This window comes from Molothrus ater, chromosome 9, assembly GCF_012460135.2.
Source record: "Molothrus ater isolate BHLD 08-10-18 breed brown headed cowbird chromosome 9, BPBGC_Mater_1.1, whole genome shotgun sequence".
Classification (NCBI taxonomy): Eukaryota; Metazoa; Chordata; class Aves; order Passeriformes; family Icteridae; genus Molothrus; species Molothrus ater.
The window spans coordinates 23570165-23592927 of NC_050486.2; the positions used below are offsets into that span (position 1 = coordinate 23570165).

A 22763-nucleotide genomic window follows, 5' to 3' on the forward strand; every position below is an offset into this window, starting at 1 on the left:
TGAGGGCTGAGGCACAGTGGCATGGGTAAGCTCTCCCATGGATACAGTTTTTTGGGGCTGTTAATTCAGCACTAAATTCACACACATGGGAAGCATTCTCATCAGAAGATATAAAAGCAATTCCTTGTATATGTCACACCATTCACAGTATCTCTCTGGAGCTTTCAAATACAGCACAGTCAGACCTGCTGAGACTTGGAGACACTGGGTCACCTCTGAATGCACAGTTAGAGCCTTTCCCTGCACCCTGGTGACCTGGCTGGTAATGGATGTTTCAGTGAAGAGCCCAGAAACCCAGAAGCTGTCTCACACCGATTACATTTGAGAGTATTGTGCTCTCAAAAACACAGCCTGCACTCAGCAGCTCTGCAGAGCAAAACAAGCTGGAGGCAGCTGAAAGCACCTGCTCCTTCAGGGAAACCTAAACCTTCAGGAATCCTCAGGAAACAGCCAGCTGCAGCAGGGTAAACAGCAATCTCTCTCTCTCTCTCTCTTGCTGTGCTGCAAACCCTGTTTTCCAGATCTCCAGTTCTCATTCAGCTTGGGCAAACACTTCTGCCATGGCTGGAGGATGCTGTTGATGATGCAAGTTTCCCAAGCTCAGAATTTAGGCACTTGTAGCTGTGTTGATCTACTCCTGCCTCTTAACCTCAGTCAAAATCCACTCATGGGCCTCACTGAAACACATTGTTGTTCTCTGTAAATAATGTAAGCACCTCCAAGTGACCACAGGGGGATTCCTTCTGTCAGTGGCACTGGGGCAAACGAGACCATGAAGTGAGGTCTGAACTCAGGACATCAGTGCTGGCATGAAGAGCGACACCAGCAGGGAATCTGAGGGGTGCACACTGGCATAAGGGCATTTCAGTGAGCAGCAGGGCTGTTCTGCATCTCCACCAGCCCTTTCATCCATGGGCTCCCCCTGCCTGTGCCCTCCCCTGGCTCGGCTGAGCTGCTCACCAAGATGAGCAGGATGGAATTTGCCCACCTGGGCTCGTGCTTGCTTATCTTGCTCCATGCCCACTTGTGGAACAAAGCACCTGTCAGTTTAGAAACAATCAGTGCTTAACCTTTACAAAGCCCCAAGAGGGATGGAAAAGGAGGAGGAACGATGAAATTAAAAAGAAATGAATTATATGGTTTTTTTAACAGTTAATTGTGAAAGCTAACGCCCACTTTTTAATTCAGAATGGCATGGCAAGGTCAGGCTGGATGGGACTCTGAGCAACCTGCTCTAGGCTAAAGGGGGTTGGCACAAGGTGGTCTTCAGGGTCCCTTCCAACCCAAATAATTCTGATTCTATGCAAAAAGTCTGGTTGTCTGTCTCATTTGCTAAAGCACCTCTTCCCCAGCACGGTGATGACTCTACTCTTCGGTAATTCAGTTTAATTGAAATTCTATGCCTGTTAAATTCTGAGCCCTGTATCGATCAACATATGTCAACTGTGGAAAATTGTACTAAATTGTGTTGTTTTACTGTGCAGCAGTCAACTATCTGTTGGTGTCTGAAGTTAGTTTATTTCACCTACTCAAAATTGGGCCTGGACTGATATTACATCTAGAATTGGATTTTCTGTTCTTGATTTTTAATAACTAGGATTTGCACCACACTCAGAGAGATAAACACAGCCAGCAATTGGGGCTGTGGATCTATCAGCTCTTAGGCATGAGGCAGAGCCTTGCCTAGTTTGGAGCTGCATGGGAAACCTCAGGACCAGTGAGCTCTTGTGCAAGGTGCAGCTGGGATTTCAACAAGCAGCTCTCTCCCCTCTCTGCTGGTCCTGAGCCTATCCCATGACCCAGGACACTTGGCACTTAATCATGCTCTCCCCCTCTGTCTGATTTGTCCCCATGCTAAATGACCCTGAGTTCTACTGACCTTTCCTCTCAAATCCTGTGTTCCAGATCTCCAATTGTCTCTGCAGTTTTTCTCCTCCTGACCCACATTTTTGGGGGTGGCGATAAAAAAAAATAAAATCCACACTCCAAACTAACCTCTGTGCCCTGGCTGTGACCTCACAAATGCTGAGGAAAGCAGAGGGCTCATTCCAGCACCTATTTCCATGAGAAAATGCTGGTTTCCCCCCACAACAGAATTTATTTCATGCTGGTGATAGTTCCCAAATCCTTTTCATCACTAGTTTGCCTCCTGCCTCAATCCATAGAGCCAATTCCTCCTGCTTGTGTATAAATTCCTGCTTTGCTTTCACTGAATTGCATCCTTCCTCTCTTTCATTTTTTTTCTGAACATTTCTCCAATTTGTTTGATCTTCTCAAGTGGAAGCGCTTGCACTGAGCAGCCTCTACAAATACATGGTGCAGTTTAAATTCCCCAGTGTTAAAAATATCTGCTTGACTGTAAAACACTCTACTTTTTATATGGAAATAGCAGCTCACTGGGACACAAGTGGCACTGTGCTGTATGGCATGCTGAAGCAATCTGGGAAAAAGGAAAACTAATACATACCAAAAGTAAAAATACAAAGTAAATACATAAATAAATAAATAAAGTAAGCAAATGGGATTGAATTTACAAATATATCAAAAACGTCCTATGTGGAGACATTTACTTTCCATGCAAAAGTAGTTTCTTATCTGCTTTTATCTCCGTGCTGTGTGCACACTGTGCAGCTCAGGGGACTGACTGCTTGATGTGTTATTGATTTCAGGGGGAGGGGGACACACAGAACTGACAGAAACTTCTTTAGCAAGTAGCACAACTATTCACTCAACATCCATTGGCCTCTGAAACCAATTCTGTCCTCTTTTCCATGTTTTCTCATTTTGTTTTCAATCACCACTGACAGATACCTTCAGCTTTCCTCTCTTTCACACTGCAGAGGGGAAGCAGCTACAATTAATTCTAATCGCAGAGAAGAAAAGCACAACTGCAGAGAATGTCCATGGGAAAAATATGGTCAGGAACTCCCCACTCATGCTCCTGCCTGTCTGCTGCTATCATGCACAAAGAGCTGTGAATCCAAAAGGGAGAGGAAAGGCACCTCTTGCTCAGGGTTTTGTGCTTGATCAGGGGTGAATGAGAGACAAAGTAAAGCTCTGTTTAAATTTCTGTGCAATGTGTGGATGAATGTCTCAGAGTGAGTGCATGAATTAGGATGATCAGCAGAGCCCTCAGGACACATCCCTGCCAGATTGGGACAGACTGGGAGAACCCTTCAAGACAATTCCCACTTTCTGATCACTGTTCTGTGATACTGCATCCAGAATTTTACTGGCTAAATAAAAACTATTCTGAGTGGGAGGCCACCAGTGAGCAGACCTGAGCTGCTCCTCTTGGTGTTTAACCCCTTAGGGAGAAGGTCAAAACATTATTTCTTTTGAAGAAGAGAGACAGAAGTGCCACTTGGCAAGAAAAGTTTGGAGGGAAAGAGACAGTAAATTCTTTTAAGAAATGCCAATGGATTTTAGAAAAATAGCTATATTTTGGCCCAAAACCAAAAATAAACAAGGAAAAAACCCCAAACAATATTTTGTCTGATAGGTTTCTCTAATTTTTACGTTTCTTCATTTAGATGCCTCTATCTTTGGGCTTAAACAAGTCTGTCAATAGCCTAACAACAGAGTGTTAAGGATTTGGTACAGGGATTTAGACATGTTTTCCTTTGAGGCAGGTGATGCCTCTAAATTTCATAGCGTTTTTTGAAATGCCACACCTTATATTTTACACCCTTTCTCCTCCAAGAAAAACATATGAACTGACTTAATCTTACAAAAGGCACTAATACTTCTTTCCTCAAGTGATCCAAAATGTTTTACTCGTGACTAATAAGGGGCTACCTCTGCATAAAAACATGAGCAATTACTTAGCAGCATACATTAACACAAAGCAAAACCCCTTTAAGACAAGAATGACAAGCAATAAGTCTGCATGAGAAGTTCAGAGAGGAAAAAGATCATCACATCTGCATCACAGTTTGGCTAAGACAGGTGTCTGCCAGAACACCAAACACTAATGTCAGCTTTTGGTATGACACATGATGTAATCGAAGGGTGTATGAATTAAAAAAACAAACAAACAAAAAAACCCCACCAAAAATCCAAAAAAACACCAGTGAATTATTTCAATGCAAGCATAAACTTAATTCTATGTGGTCAGAACAGCTTAGTGGAGGGATCTGGGGAAGAGAAAGGATGGTCTTCTCTCAATGTTTTGGATTCATGGAAACTCCCAAAAAGGCAACTGCTGCAATGTCCCACTTCTCTAGGGGCAGAGGTGGGGTTTTCTTTGATATTTATGGTCATTCTTACTTCTGGTTTCTACCAGAATACGAAATAAAGAGAGCGAAAAGAAGATGTTTTGCAGATATTTTGAACCCAAGAAAACATTTGGTTTACCCTGGGGGAAATACAAAGCCAATGGCCCTTGGAGCAATTTTAACTGGCATTTATTTCTCCTGCTCGGTGTAGGCACTCAGGGGAACATTTCTTGTGCTATTTCAGTGGCTTTATACTGCATGGAAGCTAAAAATCTCTGTGTCCTCATCTCTCTAACATATCACTGTGCTGACAGGGACAGGAAAAGCACCCAGCAAATGCGGTCTGTTGACTCGCTCCTGACATGCATAAAAGGAAGCAAGGAAGATGTAATTTCAGTATTTTATTATACTCCAATTTTCACTCAATCTGATTGTAACCAGCCATTTTCAGAGCCAATACTTTCATTCAGAGAGGCCTCAGAAGCGGGGACATTTTTTTATCAGTGTGAGAGTAGCTTATTGCAGTGTTGATTTATACCAAGGAGCAGGTGGGATAACTTGGGCCAGCTTGAAGCTTTACCATTTAATAAGCAATGGGCAAATGCAACTCATCACTGTGTGGTCCGCTGGGAAAATACTACTTGCTATTTTGATTTCCACAAAAGAGCTGATGCTTTTGTAAAGAATGTGTTGTGCTTCTGGAGGTGACAGGAACTCAGGTGATATGAAAGACATTGATTAATCAGGTAGGCTTCCCCCAAAAATACATCTTTAATCTAAACATGCATAATTATACATGGATACTGTCTGAGGGACCTCTTACAGATGCATTTGTTCTCATGTCAGGCCTTTTACCTCCTTCTGAAAACCTCAAAAAAGAAAAGGCAGCTGCAGGGACAGAGGTGAAGAAATCTTTTAAAATAACAGAAGGGTTCAGGCCCTCCATGAGTTATGGGCAGTAGATGGTCCTAGAACTACCAAAGGAGTTATTATTTTTTAGTTATTCCATCAGTAATTTAGTTACCAGGTAGAGTTAACTGAAATACTAACAAATCTGAATTGTTATGTTCTCAAATGAAAGTTTCAGGTTATTTTTGCTAGCTTACTAGGAGTTTTTCTTTATTTATTTATTTTGTTATTATTATAATATATAGGGACAGTGCATTCCTCATGATGCAGCTGAGATTTCAAATTCCAGACAGTGGCTGGTAGGAAATGGCACTGACTTGGCAGGCATGAAACATAGTTCTGTTTTAGCTGTGCAATTTATTTCCTATCTCACTTTGCACCTGCCTCTTCCTTCTCCCATAATACATTTGTCCACCCAAATTGAACAGCCTTCCCAGCAAGGATGGTCTTTCTCTTACTGTTTGTATCTGGCATCACTCAATAGGGCTCCTGTTTCCTCTGGAGTCCTGAGCAGTATTGTAATTCAGGCAATTAAGATGAGCAAAAAGCCTGATTATTCTGCCTAAAATAAGTCTGTAATGGAACTAAGACTGTGCAGATGGGAGAACAGATACCTCATATGACTATTTTGCTCCATTACACAACAAAGAGTCAACTGTGAGCAGCTCTCTAACAAGCTGGATGTTGGTAATTTTTTGTCCGGAGCACTCAGCAAACGCTGATAAACAACAAGTGAGCGTGCATTTACGAGTGATTTGCTAACAAAACCTGGGAGCCAGCGCTGCTGCACAAACTCTGCTGAGAAGAAATGGGCACACTTAGTTTGCTGTCAGCAGCAGAGGCATCTTCAGTGGTGCTAATGGAGGCTGGGGCTGCGGGCTCTGCAGGGCACGGGTTTGGCTCGGCGTTCATACAACAGTTAGCACAGTCGGGATCCTGCTCTGTTATGGGATGCCATGAATGCTAAATTAACACAAATACATATTTAGTAAGGAGCAAATGATAGATGTTTTGTGGACAGCCAGGCTGCCACGTTATTTGGATTGCAGAGTTTCTACTGCAGCCCAGGCAGTTCTAAGGAAATGCTATAAAGATGCCCAGGAGCTGCCTCATGCAATATTCAATCAGCTGAAGTGATCCGAAGCACTGCTGGTATTAGAGAGCACACTTTGCTGTATTCATCTGTGAGCTGTTCCTTACAGAAATCTGAGCACACAAGAGGTCCAGAATCACAGGTAACATCTGACAGAGGTCTCTTTCTGTCTTAGAAATTCAGCCATGAACATCTGCTGAGATGGGTTCTGTTTCAGATGAGATTTATGGAACAGCTATTGATTAAACCACAGCTTTAGTTCCGTTTACCACTTACACACACATACACAAACAATTAAATACATTACTGAGCTGAATAGCATTTCAAATTAAAGGAGTTTCTGCCTACAAAAGCACTTAAAAGCATTATCCTCAGACATACATATATATATATATATATATATGTTTGCACTGTTTAATTGACATTGTTTTCCCAACTCCTTCAAGTCACCTGTAATATCAAGTCAATTAAGTATTATTTTCCCAACCTATTTACTGAGCTACCTAGCAATCAATCCACCTACACACAGAGAGAACAAATGCTCATGGGGGATGGTAGATCTTAAAAAAAACACTGAAAAACTGTCAGCCTTCTCCAATGGCAGCCAGGCTCATAGCTTTGCAGGATTACACAGCCTGACATCTTGCAGAAAATAAGTCCATGGGATAAAAGCTCCATATTCCGACAGTACCATTCCCTCCCTGCAAATCAATACACTCCTGTGTGGAATAGCATTACTATTTCAAGTTATACACATGCTAAATATGTTTTGGATTATGTTGGTATAAATAAATAGATGAGAACACACTTCTTTCCCATCTCTGGTCAGGAGATCACCCTCAGAACAGAAAGCAGTGCTGGGACAGGTCAGTAACACTTGGGTAAGTCAGGTTTGCTTCCTGCCATTGCCACCAGGTGACCTTGGGCGTGTCACACAGGGCCTGGCTGCCAAACAGGGCTGTGCAGAGGGTGGAGAGGCAGAAAATCCCAAGCTTGGTGTCATCCCCTCAGCTACAGCACGCTCAGCTAGCCAGAGTCATCCCCACAATACGTTCAACTTTGATGTATCTGTGTGTGTGGCAATGCAGAAAGAAGCAGAGATAATGTATAACCCACCACTTCACTGTAGAAGGAGTATAAATGAGGGTCAGTTCAGCTCACAGGTGGTTTATTTGCCAAGTCTCACTGTGATTAAACCCTGTTTTGTCCCTTCTTTGTTTGTGCTGCACCTCAGACTCCATCCCTGAGCACCAGTACCATCCTTAGCACAGGTGGGGCTCCAATTCACACAGGAAAATCTTGGCCTTTCAACATGGACCAAAGAAATAAATCCTGGCCAATAAATCCTGCACAGAGCCAGCGTGAGGCTGGAATCAGAGATGGCCATAAAGCTCTTTCAGAGTGAAAACTATTACTGGTATTATTTGTAGTGCTTCATTTAGTAGTAGGGCAAGTCATACCCCTGTACAAACAGGTACATTTTGGGGCACCAAGCCAGGTACTAAAGCACCTGTGACTTGTCAGGTGAGACAAGATCAGTCAGGCTAGGATTTGGAGTTCAAAACACTATTGGAAATGGAGCTTCCTGGGAGCTAGAGCAAACTAAATTAAAGCACAGATATTCACACTGCCAGAGGATTTCAAAATGAAATTTAAAGGGCTTCTTCACAGAGGTCGGAGGGTAATTTAAACAAATGCCCATGAATATTTGTTCACATTTTACAAGCTTCTGCTTTGGCCATTTTCAGCCATCTTCAGTAGTTTAGTATGTGCTCAAGTCACCCACATTTTGTGGTTGAAAAGCCACAGCATTTCAGTGTTCACTGCAAATAGGTTGTCTAACATTTTCAGCTGGGGAATAGCACCAGATGATTCCCCCTGCTCAGCTGTATCTGTTGGGACAGCCAACTTTGGAATTCAATACCAAATGAAAACTGGAAACTTCCCTTCTTCTCAGACCACACCAGTTTTAGCAGAGGGACCTGTTTGCTGTTTCCAGAGCAGAGTTACTTATTTTTAGCCTTCTGTGCCCTTCTTGGTCTGAAGAAAGGTCCAGCCTCCCATCCTGAGGGCTTTCTGCTACCTTATGCGTAATATCCATTCCTCTCTTTACAGCCCCTGAGTTAATTTTCCCTCATTAGCAGCTGATGTGCCTGCACATACTGAAAATGGGATCCACTGGCAGCATCACCAGACCTGTTGTGTGAGAGGGTTCATACAAACTCTTTCCACAGCCCATCCAGCCTGCCTTTCATCATACTCAGTGTGAACAGACCACAAGGAAAGGACAGAATTTCAGTGTAAATCAGCCACTGTTATATACTGAGGACAGTTCTGGAGCAGCCATTTAATCCCTTATTGTTCTTTTTCATAAGAAAAACACATTGCCTTCCATAAATCTTTGTTGTGAGTCCACAGGGTCATCTATTTGCCAAAAGAGCAATTATTGATTATTCCCAGCCTACAGCTTCTGTGGCTGTTCCTGAAGTGTGTGTTCTTCTCTAGTCAGAGCTAAGGTTATGACACAGATTTTGTCATCTGCTTTCCCAGAAAACAACAATATCCCTATGATATCCACAACCAGTGCAGTGGTATAAAACACCAGAAAGAATGGCTTCTTAGTGAAGGATCTTCTCTTATTAGAATCCCATATTTTAGCAGTCCTGATGCCCCTTTTAAATCAGTCAAATCAACTGCAGTTGCAGTCCAGCCTCTGGATCTGTCTGAGCAGGAATCTCTGCCAACTCCTTCTAGCACATTAAGGCTTAGAGGAAAAATTAAGCAGCATTTCAAGCACCAGTTAGGTGTAAGACTTAGCCAGGCACTTAGGGTAACAATCAATCACTTGAAATTTTAAAGCTGGGTGTTCTGGTCCTTCTTTCTCACCAAATGATCCCAGTGTCACCAAGGAACAGTGAAAGACATGGGTGTGCTAAATGATGTTCAGAGGTTTTGTATGAAAACCTCAGCCACTGCTGGGCCTGGCTGGCCCCAGGAAATGCCAGTGACACTCCTTCTTAGATCATTAGTTCGAATCAATGGTGATGGCTGGAAGGGGCTACTGTGAAATGAGTTGCTAATAATCATCATGTGTACAGACAGCATTTCAGGGTGGGCTGGGATGCCCCATGTCAGCCTCTACTTTATGTTCACGTGTATAATCCCCATATCAGATAATTCACACCCATTTAAGAGTACCAGTCTGGGAAAATAAATCCTCAGATAACCCACACAGTCAAATAATCCACCAAATCAGATGTGGTGGGATGACCAGGGGTAGGGAAACTATTAGGAGAAAAGGTGCAGACTGTGGGATCAGAAGCAGTAGAGCTTGACTGGAGAGGAGAAGGGATGCTGAGGTAAATGTCCCCTCATCTCATCCATAAGTGTGGGCAGAGACCACACTGTTCCCAGAGCATTTTGGCTTGTTTTTTTCACAGAGAATGAGCAGCCTGTTCATGAGAGAATCTAATACTATATGGAATAAATGAGATTTGAAAACTGCATATTTTCCACCCACACTACAATGGGCATTATTGCTGGCAGCCAGCAGTGGGAATAGCTGGGTAGACTAGCCTTAATTAGGAGGAAGGCACATTCTTCTCAGGAGAAAGCTAGGCTTGCAAATGTTTGCATCGAGCACATTCCATGGATTTAAGACGTAGCACCATTTGCAAAGCAAGGTCTGATTGAAAATGTGTGTGCACTGGAGGGCATCATTTTCAAAGTCCTGCACAGGACATTTCTCCAGACAAGCAAAGGAGGACAGGGTTTCAGATGCTGTCAGTTCTCCCTTTGTGAATTGTAGGTGATGCATTCACCCAAAATACCAAATGTCGGAAGCAAGGCCCACAATGTCTGCAGGGGTGAGCCCTCTGAAACACTTCAGACCCTCAAGCTGCCATCTGGGAACCCAAGCTGAGCTGTAAAATCATTCAGAGTTGGGATCCTACACAGCCTTGGCACGCGTGGCCAAACCTGGTCTGCACTGATGCTGGGGAAAGAGCAACTTGGACTGTCTTTGTAAGGTCTGCAGTTGACAATTGCACCCCCTTAAATCACACTGATGTTATTAGGGGGACTTCCTTTGGGATCCAAATGGGTTAGGAAGGCCAGACAGATCAAGAGTTCCTCAAGCAGCTAAATAAAGTGAGCTCAACATTTGTAGAACAGTTTCGATGCCCTTCCTGCATTGGTGTTGTTTTTAGGAAACTGTTTAGAAACAAAATGCAGATTATTCTTCGTGGTGAAAAGCTGAAATGTTGTATTGTTTATCCTGCTTTGGAAGTGTTTTGGCTGCAGACGCCTGAACCTGGCTCCATTTCACTTCTGCATGGCTTCCAGCCTCCCCTGGAGACATCTCACACGCTTGCAGCCCTGTCCTCTGCCCTCCCACCAGCAGGCTGCCACCAAGCCAGGAGGTGCTGCTTCCTCCAAAGCAGTTGTCAGTGTCAGCACATGAATCCTCTGACAGATGGAGACTGAAAGCCATGAGAAAAACAGCCCTGCCCTCGAGATCAAATCCTTCAGCTTCCCACCACGTCTCGCTCCTCTTGCTCACCCAGGAGCTGCCTCCCTGAATCCCCCTGGAGGGTGAATTTCCTTAGGGCCAAAGCACAGAGCTGCCAAGAAGCTGGTGCAGCCAGGGTTTTGTTGTTTCACACTGTAATTACACATTAAGGTTTGGAATGTTTTCCAGGGTTTTTTTTTTTTTTTTTAGAGGCAGCTGAGTCTCTCCATCCTGTCCCATCCAGATGGTGCTCCAACTGGATGCAAATCTTGAGACAACACTTTTGAAACTAAAAACCCAACAACAACAACAAAAAATGGAATTCTGAGTGAATTCTGTGCCTGTGTAAGAGATATGGCTGTGAGGGGGCAGGAGAAAAGAGGCAAATGCCTTAAATGCCTCCATAAGAGGCATTCAGAGCTGACCTGGGTGGTGGCTGGAGCCCTGGTGGCACCCAAGAGTCAGGATATGACCCCACCACCCCTCACCTGAACTGTAAGGGTGAAGCACAAATGTCTGTGCTTCCAAAACACCGAGCCAGCATGGCCTGGGTTCAAAGAAAAGCACAACACAGTTCCTCTAATTCCTTTACATTGTTATTGGTTTGGTCTGACTTTTTTATTCCTTTTAAACTTAGAAACAAGAGGAGGCCATTGCCAAGTTCTCTCTGTGAGAGCTGAATCAAGACCACAAAGTCATGTAGATAGGAAGTGTGATTGAAGGCAAACACTGAGTTTTGGTCCTATGAGGTGAAGGATTTCTAACCCTTCCTGAACACCCATGAGATTATTTACACAAATTCCTTTCTGGGTCCAGAGCTTGGGGAGCCAGAATGGCTCTTGACACCAGAGCAGCAAGTGAGTACACAACAATCCAGGAGAAAGTAAATTGGAGCTTCTTTTAGATCACCTGCCATGCCATTATAATGAAGCTCCTCTATCCAAATGGCTTCACATTAATTTTCCTCATCTGTTTCACACTCTTCCCCCTTTATTGCCCCACTTCTCCAACAATACAAATTATGTTGGCTTGGACCTATTTTCTCTCCAGCAGCTCAATAATTTGGAGACAGCGATGCATCAGAGCTCTCAGTTGGAAAGCACATTCAAACATTTACTATTCTCTCCTACGCTGATTACTCACTCAGAGTGCTTAAAAAAAATAATAGCAACATTAAAAACCAACAAAAACACCAACCTAAAACAAAAAGGGGAATATGAAAGTATACAGCATTAAAATAAACTCTGGCTCCCTTGCCAAAGTCATTAATAATTTTGGCTTTCAAAAAAAACCCCAAAAAACCAAAGAGAAAAAATTTGGATTGCTCTGCTCTTCAAGTATCAAAACATCCAATTAACACAGCTAATTAGCGTCACAAACAGCAGTCAAAAGAATGGTAATTTAGATTCAGGATTTCAAAGGTTTCTTAATCCCAGGCCAATGCAACTAATCTCTCAGAGGCTGAAAGTGTTTTGTTATTGCAATGCAATTGTATAGCATCCCATCAATTAGTGGCATTGCAGGGAACACTCACTTACATGATTCATTTGTATAATCAGAACCTAAAAAAACCTTGGTGGGGTGGGGGGGAGGAGGGACAAGAAGGAACAGAAAAATCTAGCCCCTTAGAATGTGCAGCATCAATTTTTCTGAATAATTTATACCGTAGCTGGAAATGATTGTGAGTAGCACCACATCCTTCCCAAAATGAGCGAGCAGGTGGAAGGGCCTTTGCTAGTTTTTAAGAGATTAATAGGAAAAGTAAAGCCAGGCCCAGAAGTGACATCAGCTGGCCTGAAATTAGATGTGCTGGCTGATATGAACATTTTCTTAGAAAGGGAAATGAAAAGATCCCTTTCTTACTGCCCTTCCCTTTATGCAGGACACACAAAAATGGCAAGAGTCTTAACAAACAGACACTCTTACATCACAGTTTCTTGCACATTATCCAGCGATTTTACCCCAAAACCTCCTGGCAATGCCAAAGTTGACCATGTATCTTATCTCATCCTTCCCACTTCTGAAAACCCCCTTCTTCCAGTGGGTAGGAATGCCTCACTGCTGGCATCAGATTTTTTGTCTTGACTACAGAATTCATCAAATTAAGCATTGAAGGTGTATCTGCCATACCCTCTACTCACTGAGATCATGCATCAGCTCTGTTTTAGGGGTTAAGTCTGCTGGGAAATGAGCAAGATCCAAGTTCAACACAAACTTCCTCTTCATTTGCCATGTTTCTCTCTAAGTTCTAGATCAGCTTAAACCTAGTTTCTGATCAAAACAACACAAAGAAGTGCCAGAGCTCTGGAATCAAACCATCATCTTCTGTCAGCATGACAAGATGAGAGGATTGTGGCAAAGATGACATTTCATAATAATGGTGGAAAATCACTGATTGACTTTAAGCAGCCTCTACGCAGAGCTGAGCTGCTCAGTACAGCTCACACCTGGAAGGAGTGTTCCAAATCTAAAAACAAAGCTTTTTCTTCCCAGTATGTGCACACACTGCCCCACACCTCCCCACCTCAGGGCCCTTCAGCTCCATTTCCTCTTGGGTACAGAGCTGACTTCGAAACTATCAGCATTTCTACCACAGAGGTACCTGAGGGCTTCACTGCTCTGGGTGTCACAAAATTAAGTCTGTGCTTAGGGTAAAAACACTCACTACAAAGCACTTAGTTCTACCCATGGTATCCTTTCTTCGAGTCTGAGAAAAAAGAGAAATCCTGAAGGCAAATGGACTTGAATCAAAACACAACCAAGCTGATGGAAAATGGATTATTTATGACAGAAGGGAACCTTTGCCCTCTCCAATCCTAATTTCTAGCTCCTGTACCAAACCTGCCATACAACTGCAGTTAATAAGATTGCATTGAATGAGACAACCCATTAGCAGAACGGGCTCTGTAATGAGGTAAGGGCATGGCCAAACCTAACTGAAGTCAAGAACAGGGAACATACAAAAGCTGGGACCACTGTCTACATGAGCCCAGTAAATGATCCCAGTATCAGTTCTGGTCAAGGCAAAGTAGGTATAAAAAAGGTGTCCAGAGGTGAAAAAAGTTAATGCACAAATACAGTGTTCACTCTTGAAACCACGACCATGTTTTAAGGCATAAAGCACTAATGAAGATGTATAGACTCAATCTCATGGACTTATAGACTGAATCTCTGCCTCACTTATATTAAGCTCTGGCTGGTCTCGCCCACTCAATCATCCTTAACACACTCATTGGCATCAACAGCTCCTTTTTTCTGTACAGACAGGGCTCCTCATATGCTGCAGGTTTTGATATGAAGTCTAAAGAATGGATAATTCTTAAAGGCTGCTTGGTTGTGACTGGACACAGTACTGGTTGGGTTGAGCTATTACCATGCACTCAAGAAAAATTAGGAGAAAGAAGACCTTTAGGAAAACCAGACAATGCAAAAAAAATATCTCTGAACAGTATAGTTGATTAATGCATGTTATTAGAAATGGCCCAAATGGGAACCTTATCTATGAATTCCTTCACTGTTTTGGGACCAAGGAATTCTCAGATCAAAGTCTGCCTGCATTATTTTCACAATGGAACAGGTGTTAAAAAAGAGAAAGAAAGAATCTATATTCATTTCTGGTTGGCAACAGTCAGGATGCTTACCAGCCTTGCAGGATTCAAACCTCAAGGGCAGGTTTCCTTAGGAAAAAGGATATCATAGAAACATTTATATTATTTCTTTTAAAATACTGAATCTCAGAGTCAACAAACCACTCAATAGCATAAGGGATACCTATCCTTATTTCTCCCCCCAGCCAAACATATCCTAAATCTCTGTACAATTTAGCTTAGCTGACACTAAGGCAGGACATTCTCTGCAGCACATATGCATAGGGGTGACAAAATTCAATTATTCAAATTATGTGACACTTTAACTGTTGTTCTGTTGTATAAAGAACAGTTGCTATCAAGTGATTAAAGGCACATTCTGGTTCTGCCTCAAAGGAGAAAGTGATATTTTGATCAAGATGGTTCAAGGTTTTTCACGTCCTGCTCCAGCTTGATAACAGAGCTCATGGACAAAAGAGAATGCAAAGGTAGGAGCAGGTATCTTAAAATAACACTGCAAAAGTTACCAGGTGGCTGGTGAAGTCGTGCTTCTCAGCCTGAAGCTTGAGCAGTAAGGCTTGGCTAATTAAAGCACAATAAACCTGTACTCATAAGTAAACACATATAATCTATGTATCAAGTACTCCAGTAGATCATTTTCCAAAACTCACATTCCTAATGTATGAAATTGAAAGAATATTTGCCTTCCTCTCTAGAGCAGTCTGAAATTCATAAGCATAAAGGTTATTGTTTAGGAGCTCTGAAATACTTCTCTTTATGTAGGGCACATTTACACAATTATTTCACCTTGTTGTTTCTAGAACTGTTTGGAAATGTGCAGTAGATTCACAGGCAGCAAGTCTTTGTTTGACCAGGAAAAATATTTTGAGGTATGGACTTCCTAGTGCTAGTGAGTCCAAGTCAGGTGCTGAAATATGATCCTAGCATCATTTCTATGTATATTAGCTCAGAGTTAATAGATAGGTACATAGATCTACATTACAATTAATAAGTGTGGCCAGGGAAAAGTAGGTCCCCCAGCACACCTTTCAGAAGCAAGCCCTTATTAATCAGCATTTTAACGAAGCATAATTACAACAGCTTATGGCTCCCACCAGGTAAAGCAATAATTATAGGTGCAACCAAATAAACAAGGAAAATAATTACCTATTTCTCAGAGCTAATATTAATTTAACCAGGCTCGGAGTGATGGCTAGACAGACAGCTTGGTGCTTTCACACTGCCAGCCAGAAAAAAACTGCTCTGATTAGAGCAAAGTCACAGCTGCCATTGTCACGGAGCAGGGAAAGGCACAAAGTGTTTTTCATCTCCAGGATACCTCCCAGATTTCAAATTCCCTGTGTGTGAGAAGCACATCTTCTCCTGGGAAGATGGGGTGAGACATCCTGGACTGAGACACAGAGCCAGGCTGGATGGGCAGTGTGACACAGGCAGCTCTGGGTGCCCACCATGGGAAGGGTGGCCAGGACACCACACTTGCAGGGAATCTCTGCTTGACAGGAAAGTTAACCACTGAGTTAGTCCCACCACTCTGCCTGCCTTGGAGTAAACGGTGCTGTTCAGATGGATCAGCAGAAACTGTTTAATAATTACTTTCCAGAGCAGTTTCTGCTGTGCCATTCCTTCTATCCACGGAGAGCAGCAGACGCAGACACACCAAGTGCTGCTGTAATATCTGGAACACTCCAGGCTTCCTCTGGATTATGGTGGCTTGTAAGCACACCCCCTCCTGGACTCAGTGAGGCTTTCTGATTGCATTGGGGATCTCCCACTGCATCAATGCAGGCAAGTCCCTAGCATATGAAATAAAAACTAATGAAAGTTTTGGAATTTGTTTTCGTGATGCTCCCATCTCTCTATGGAAACACAAACAAAGAGGCTGATGATGATTTATTGCCCACTGCAGCCCAGTGGTGTTTTTGATTCCAGCTCTAATACTGTTAAATATTAATACCTTAATGATTCTAATGCATGCTGGTATTACCTGGTGATCCTAAGGAAGGAGGTGGGGGTCAGGGAATATGGTGGAATGCTGCCAAGCACAGGCTGTTCCTCCAAAGTCTTGGACTCTGCAGTGTGGTAGCAGAAATAGGCAAGGAAAGTATGAAGGTAATAGGAAGAGCACTGCACAAAATCACAAGCTGCTGGGTCAAGGCTGAGACCAAATGATATTGGTAGTGATGTCAATATGACACAATCACAGCGTGGCTCTGCTGAGCCCACATTTGTCCTCAGGCCCCTAACCAGCCCTCTGAGTGTTTCAGCAGCGCAGTTTCATTGGGTTCTCCAGTGTTTCAGAACAAATCACACTGGTAAACAGATCTGTGGCAACACTCCATGCTGAAGAACAACTCTGTCTTTGAGCAGCATCGATTCCTCAGGCTGACCCAAGCCAGCACAGACCTGTCTGACTCCAGCCAAACAGCTGGGAGAGGAGAACCAGCCATTCTGAGAGCTCACTAAACCAGTTCAAATCCACAGACCATTTTCCCTCCTCTCTCAATGTTGTAGTGTTTGGCTCTGCCAAAAAAAACAAGTTCAGGAGCATCCTTTGCTAAGGTTGCTTTGGCTTCATAATCAGAACAGCTCCTTCTCATTTTGTCCTTTATTTATTTATTTTTCTCACAAGAATTACCAAGCCTGAAAACACTCACTTGTGTTTCATATTTAGCAAAGTGACTTTGCACATCCATGCTGATGAGAGAAAACAAAGATAAAAGGAAACCACCAAAAGAGATGGGGAGGGACTCAAGGCATTTCTGATATTAATAAAAACACAGTGACATAAGCACTCCTTAAGAAACCATGTTCTCCTGAGTTGCTCCAGAACAAATCATATGGGAAAAGGTTTGATATATTTCAGCTAAGCTAAACCAAATCCCAAAGCCTTTTTAGCTTCACCATCACTAAATGGAGGCTTATGCCACTGTAATTTGGGCTTGAATTGAAGACATGAATGTCAATAGAGTCAAGAGGTTTGGATACAAGTGGGGTGGAAAATTTACCCTGCAGAACAGATTTTACCCCTTGCAAAAGCTGTAAAGCAAGGATTATACAGCAAATGAAGCTATATTGCCAAGAGGAGCACATTTAAACCCTTTAGGAAACTTTTATGTAATTTTATTATTCCTTTAATTTAATTTCTTACAATCTCTTTCTCTCCCCACTCCAAACAGAAACCATGAAATGTTGCATTGGAAGGAGACGTGGTGGTGCCAAATTCTCCTCAGCTGAGATGCTCTAAGCTCAATTTGAACTGACAAGGTGCCTGCACGAGGTGCTGAATCAAGTGCTTGCCTTGTGAAAAGCAACTTTTCCTTGCAACAGAGGGCATTCCTGCTCTGAGGGCCATCATCCTGCTGCCCCCCCTTTTCATGGCCCAAAACAAGGGAAAGCTTCCTAGCATCCAACAGTACACGAAGCAATAGATTTGTGACCCAGATGTCTGGGTCACCCCCATGGGTTTTTTGAACCTGAAATGTTGTCCCATGGAATCCTTTGGGCTAGATGCAAAAACAGAGCTAAAACCTCCACAAGCAGTTAAAAAGCAATCAGAATTCCTAGGACACTGCTGGAATTAAAATAGGTTCAAACTCTAGGTGTTTTATAAAGTCTTGGGAGAGACTTATCTGTATTTTAAATGCCTCTAAAAACCTTCACCCGTCTTTTGCCTCAGTTCATCTATTTTAAGTACAGTAATAAGCATCATCCCTTGCCTCAGAAGTGTGCTATGACATTTCCTGAAATACATTAGTCAACTCTCAGGAGAGGTCCAAGGGGCAGAAAACTCCTTACATAACTATTGGTGAGGAGGAGAACTCATCCTATGCTAACCATGGTAGCATTTCACAGGAAAAAGGCTCGAAGTAAGAAAATGTTTTAAGAAAACTGTTTCCATTTAGCTGCTGTCTAAAGAAAAATATGAAGCCTCCACTGAATTTCCCCCGAATTTTTCTCCTTGGAAGCTTGTGTGATACTCCAAGTAGCTTTAGGAATCTTTCCAGGCAAATCAAACTCAAAGTATTGCTGCCGGCTGCCTGAGTCACTTGTACAAAGGTTTTCCATGCCACTTTATTTACAAGGATGTTACCTTAACTTCAAATTCCAAGTATAATTACAGGGAGGGTTTTGTTTTGCCTGGATGTACATTTAATGCCTGGCTGATCAAAGCAGGCTCTGCACATATCTGACTTCACAGAGCTACACTGGCAAACTGGTGCAGAGAAGGAAAATGCAGTGGAACAGTGAGAGTACATGAGGGATCAGCAAGGTGCAAAACCATCCATCACATCCAGGTATGGGCTGGAAAAAGTCCTCTGCAGAAAGAGATCCTGAAGGCTAAGGTGGCTTCTCCCAGCTGGTTGCCATCTCCTCACACTCCATAAAGAGCTGCACCATTCAGAGAATCAGTAAAATGTCTGTTCTGCAGTCATCAACAGGCACACATTTAGAGGAGTTACCTTGAGAACCAAAGTCACTCTTTTTCTTTTGCTTAAATGATAAATGAAAAACATGAGTGAGGTACCTAAAGTCATCACTGTCCTTTCCCATCCCTCTGCCTCATCTCCTGAGTCCTGAAATACGCAGACCTGGCTGGAGATCCTGTCCCCAGCCACCCCCCTCCATGTGTCCTGACAACCTGGCATGTGGGAGCTGCTGGTGACAGAGTCCATGAGAGGACCTGTGCAGCTGGGACCTCACCAGCTTGGGTCAGAAATTTGACAACTCATGCAGATCTGAAAGAGATCTACCCTCTCATCCACCTCCTCTTCCTCCCAGGCTATGAAACCAGGGTTACAAAGAATTGCAGGTTTCCTCAGGTCTCTATGAAGCCAGGCTTACAAAGAATTGCAGGGTTTTTCAGGTCTCTGGTATCCCCTGTAGAAGTCAAGGCTCTGGGAGCTGTATGATTACTTGAGATTTCCCCAGCATTCATTTAAAAATGCAATTGTAGGCTTCACAGTTGGAGAGAAAAGCTTAATAATGCAACTGTATGCAGACCTAAAAATAGACTCAAAAAGATTGAAAATACTCCCAAATACACCTGGCAGTTCTAGATTCCAGCTTCACTTGTGCATTCCCTTCACTTCAAGCTTTTCTTGCAAGCACAGAGAAACCGGGGAGAGAATTAAAACAAACCAAAATAATGAAGAGGAACACATAACTGTGAAGGTTCAAAAACACTGAAGCAAGAATTAGGAGAAGACACAGTGCCAGAAATTACCTCATTTACAAAGCCTGCCTAGGCTGCTGGGGTCCCTTTAACTGAACACACTCAGCCCAGAAATGAGTCCACATTTATGCAATGAAAATGCTGATGAACGTCATCACCGTGCACTGGCTTCAAAATTGATTTGTAGGGGGTAGGAAGATTTTGTTCCACCTTCCTTAGTGGGGAAGCCAGACAGAGCTTTAAGCTTTATTGACTCTGGTATTACAATCACAGTTTCTGGTCTTTCAACCTGTTTCAGAATTGGAGAGAGGTTTTCTTCTCTGTATGACTGGGTACTGTGGCATGGTCGATTCTGTGCTGAATTGAAATTCATCAGAGCCTGCTTTGTCTCAACAGAGTAATAAAAGCCTAAAACGTTATTATGCATGAAATGGTTATGGAGCTGGTGAAAGGGTTGTTTCTCCCCCTTGTTACAAAAAAGGGGAGGAGAGGGGAAATATCTGACCTGACAATAAAAAGTGACTGGAAGAAAGATAAGTGTTTCAAATAAAATTGGCTCAACCTGCAAAATTGTGTAAGAGTAGCAAAAAACCTCAAATGGATCTCAGAGAAGGAGCCCAAATAATGAGATAAGAACCTCACCCAGGCCTGGTGCTGCTCAGTGCCGGAGACAGCTGAAATCTCTCTTTGCTCACAGTTAACCCAGTGTTTAAATACAGATGCAGTCTGCACATTCACCTCTTTTCTTGATCTTCCAACGTGAGACATTAGCAGATACTCCAGGGCACAACACAGTTGTGCCAACACAAGACAGGGCTCCCCTGGCTCCAATCCTGCAGAGAATTATGCACTTACAATACCCCTGTGGCCCAAGTGAGCATTTTTAAAAATTCCTCATGCAATCAAAAGGCCTCAGCAAGACCCAGCTTTCTTAATGGAAACTAAATTGGGAAAATATATGCACACAATATGACTAAAGATAGAAGAAAACCTTTGTAGCAGGTGAAGACACCTTGATCTTTAGAGGCTCATCTGTCCCAGCTTAAGCATTGCCCATGGAATACCTGTGGTTTGGGCTGCATTTTGTGCTCTTTGAGGTAGTCTGGGGGTGATGCTGCTGTGTCAAACTCTGGCTGCATGTGCAGTTGAAAGGGGGCAGCTCACACAGGCACTTCTGGATGAAGGGCACACTCTGAGCAGCTTTTCTCTCCAAGTGCCTATTAGAGTTAATTAGCAATTAAGTAATTGAATTATATACAATTGCACAAAACACATATGCATAGACACAGATAAGTACTATGCACTAGGGTGCCTATGTAAATATATATAGATATATCTATATATATCTATACCTCCATATACAATCTGCTCAGTAGCACGTACACATAAAATAAAGACACAGGAGGAACTTTGCCCTTGCTGAACTGGATGGGGGTTTGCTAATTTGTTTGAATGGCACCCATGCTCTGCCTGTGGCTGTTTCCCAGCCATTCCAGAGGCAGTTCTGTGACAGGGCAGCCTGCACCTACCTACCATCACCTGCAGGGTCAGACTGAGACTCTCTTGCTGAACAGAGTAGCTGGAGATTTAAAGCCATGCCAAACACCCTTGAGCTGCAGGGGACTTCCAAGATTTTGAAGGAGGTAAGGAAAATTCCCAGACATGTGCTAAACAAACCCACAATGTCTGTGTGCTTCTGTAAATTGCTCGATATAAACCACACATTGTTTACCCCCGTGAAAAAAAAGGCTCATGAAAGTGTCTGGTCTTCAACCCCCTTGGATTCTCTCAGAGGGGGGGCTCTCAAAGCAATAACTATTAAAGTGTTCCTGCCATTTGTCTAATGCAATTCCATGCTCCACATCCATCTTTGGCGAGCTGACTTTCATTAACACTTCAAAAATAATTTAAGGTTTTCGCGGTGAAGGTTAGAAACTTTTCACAGCCCAGAGCTAATAGCTCTGCTGTTTACATGCTATAATGTCTTGATAACCTTTTCAAACATGCTGTGGCCGGCAGCTGGGACCTGTCCCTGCTATTTTTGTTCCCAGAATGTAACAGCAGAAATGCAATGACTTTGTGCCCCTGAAATGGTCACATTTCTTCTCTTTAGGCTTCACTTCCATTATGGCACTAACAGAAGGGGCCTCACCTTTTCAAGAGGCTCCCAGTGTACAGAAATACAGCCCTGGCTGTCTTCTCCCTGAAGGGATGAAGCATGCTGATTGTCTCACTGGAAACTCAGTCTTGGGGGATAGGAGGAAGCCTTGCCTTGCCAATCCAGGGGTGCCTTGGAGAAGGCAATGGACCTACATGAACCATTTTGCTTGGAAGAACAAGGGTGGGATTCTTGTTTTCAGATGCTGGATGGACAAAAGCACAATTCTACTGTGTTTATTCCAACACTGCAGCAAAACAAATACTGCGGCTCTCTTGCTTTGCTTGAGTTGTGCAGAGATTACAAATCTGTACTGGTGACATGGCAGGCTGGCAAACAGTAGCTGGATGCTGTGGCATCCATAGGATAGAAAATGCCGTCTCCGTCAAAAAGCAGGGATCTCACTTGCTTCAGTCTCCTGCCTGCTCAACAGCTGGAACAGGGAGGCAGGATGGAAGGATGCTGTAGTTTCTAAAAGCCTTTCTAAAAACATCATGCCAGCCTAATTTCAGCATACTGTCCTTAAAATTACTGGGCCAAAAAATGCCCTCAGACACAATTTACATGGAAATATTCAATCCCATGGAGAGCTCCAAGAGGGGTTTTCTCTCCCTTAAACCCAGAAGCAAATAAATGCAGCTGCTCCAAAGTGATAGTGAGCAAAGGCCCTGAAGCTGAGAGAATAGGACCAGTCCATTCCTATTAAGTTAAAACATTAAAAGTCCTGGACAAGCTGTAAAAACCAGAGACATGATCAACTCAGTCAAATTTAGCAGACCTGGGGGCACATCCATGATTTTCTCTCTCTCCTGGGAGCTCTGCTAGATACAGCTTGGAGCAGCCAGAAGCACCACAGCACGTGTTGCAAACAATGGGCTAAATGAGCCCTAAAAGAAATCGTTTTAATGATCATCTTTCTCCTTTTGGGCAGGGAAACGAGAGGCAGAGGTCAATTTGTGCCAGGCTCCCTGTAGCCTTCTTGAACCCATTCAGAAAACCAGATGAGGTGAAATGAGGGGTTGTGGATTCTTCCCAGTCCAGAGAGGGTTCCAGAGGACCCAGTGGTGCCCATGAGCTGCTGCCATCACAGAGAGC

The 22763-nt window shown here is 43.2% G+C and overlaps 1 protein-coding gene across 1 annotated transcript in view; it reads right to left on the bottom strand.

Moving 5' to 3' along the window:
• Positions 1–22763, bottom strand: part of LOC118689748 (BEN domain-containing protein 5) — an 884006-nt gene that overhangs the window by 32286 nt on the left and 828957 nt on the right. The window lies entirely within an intron of this gene.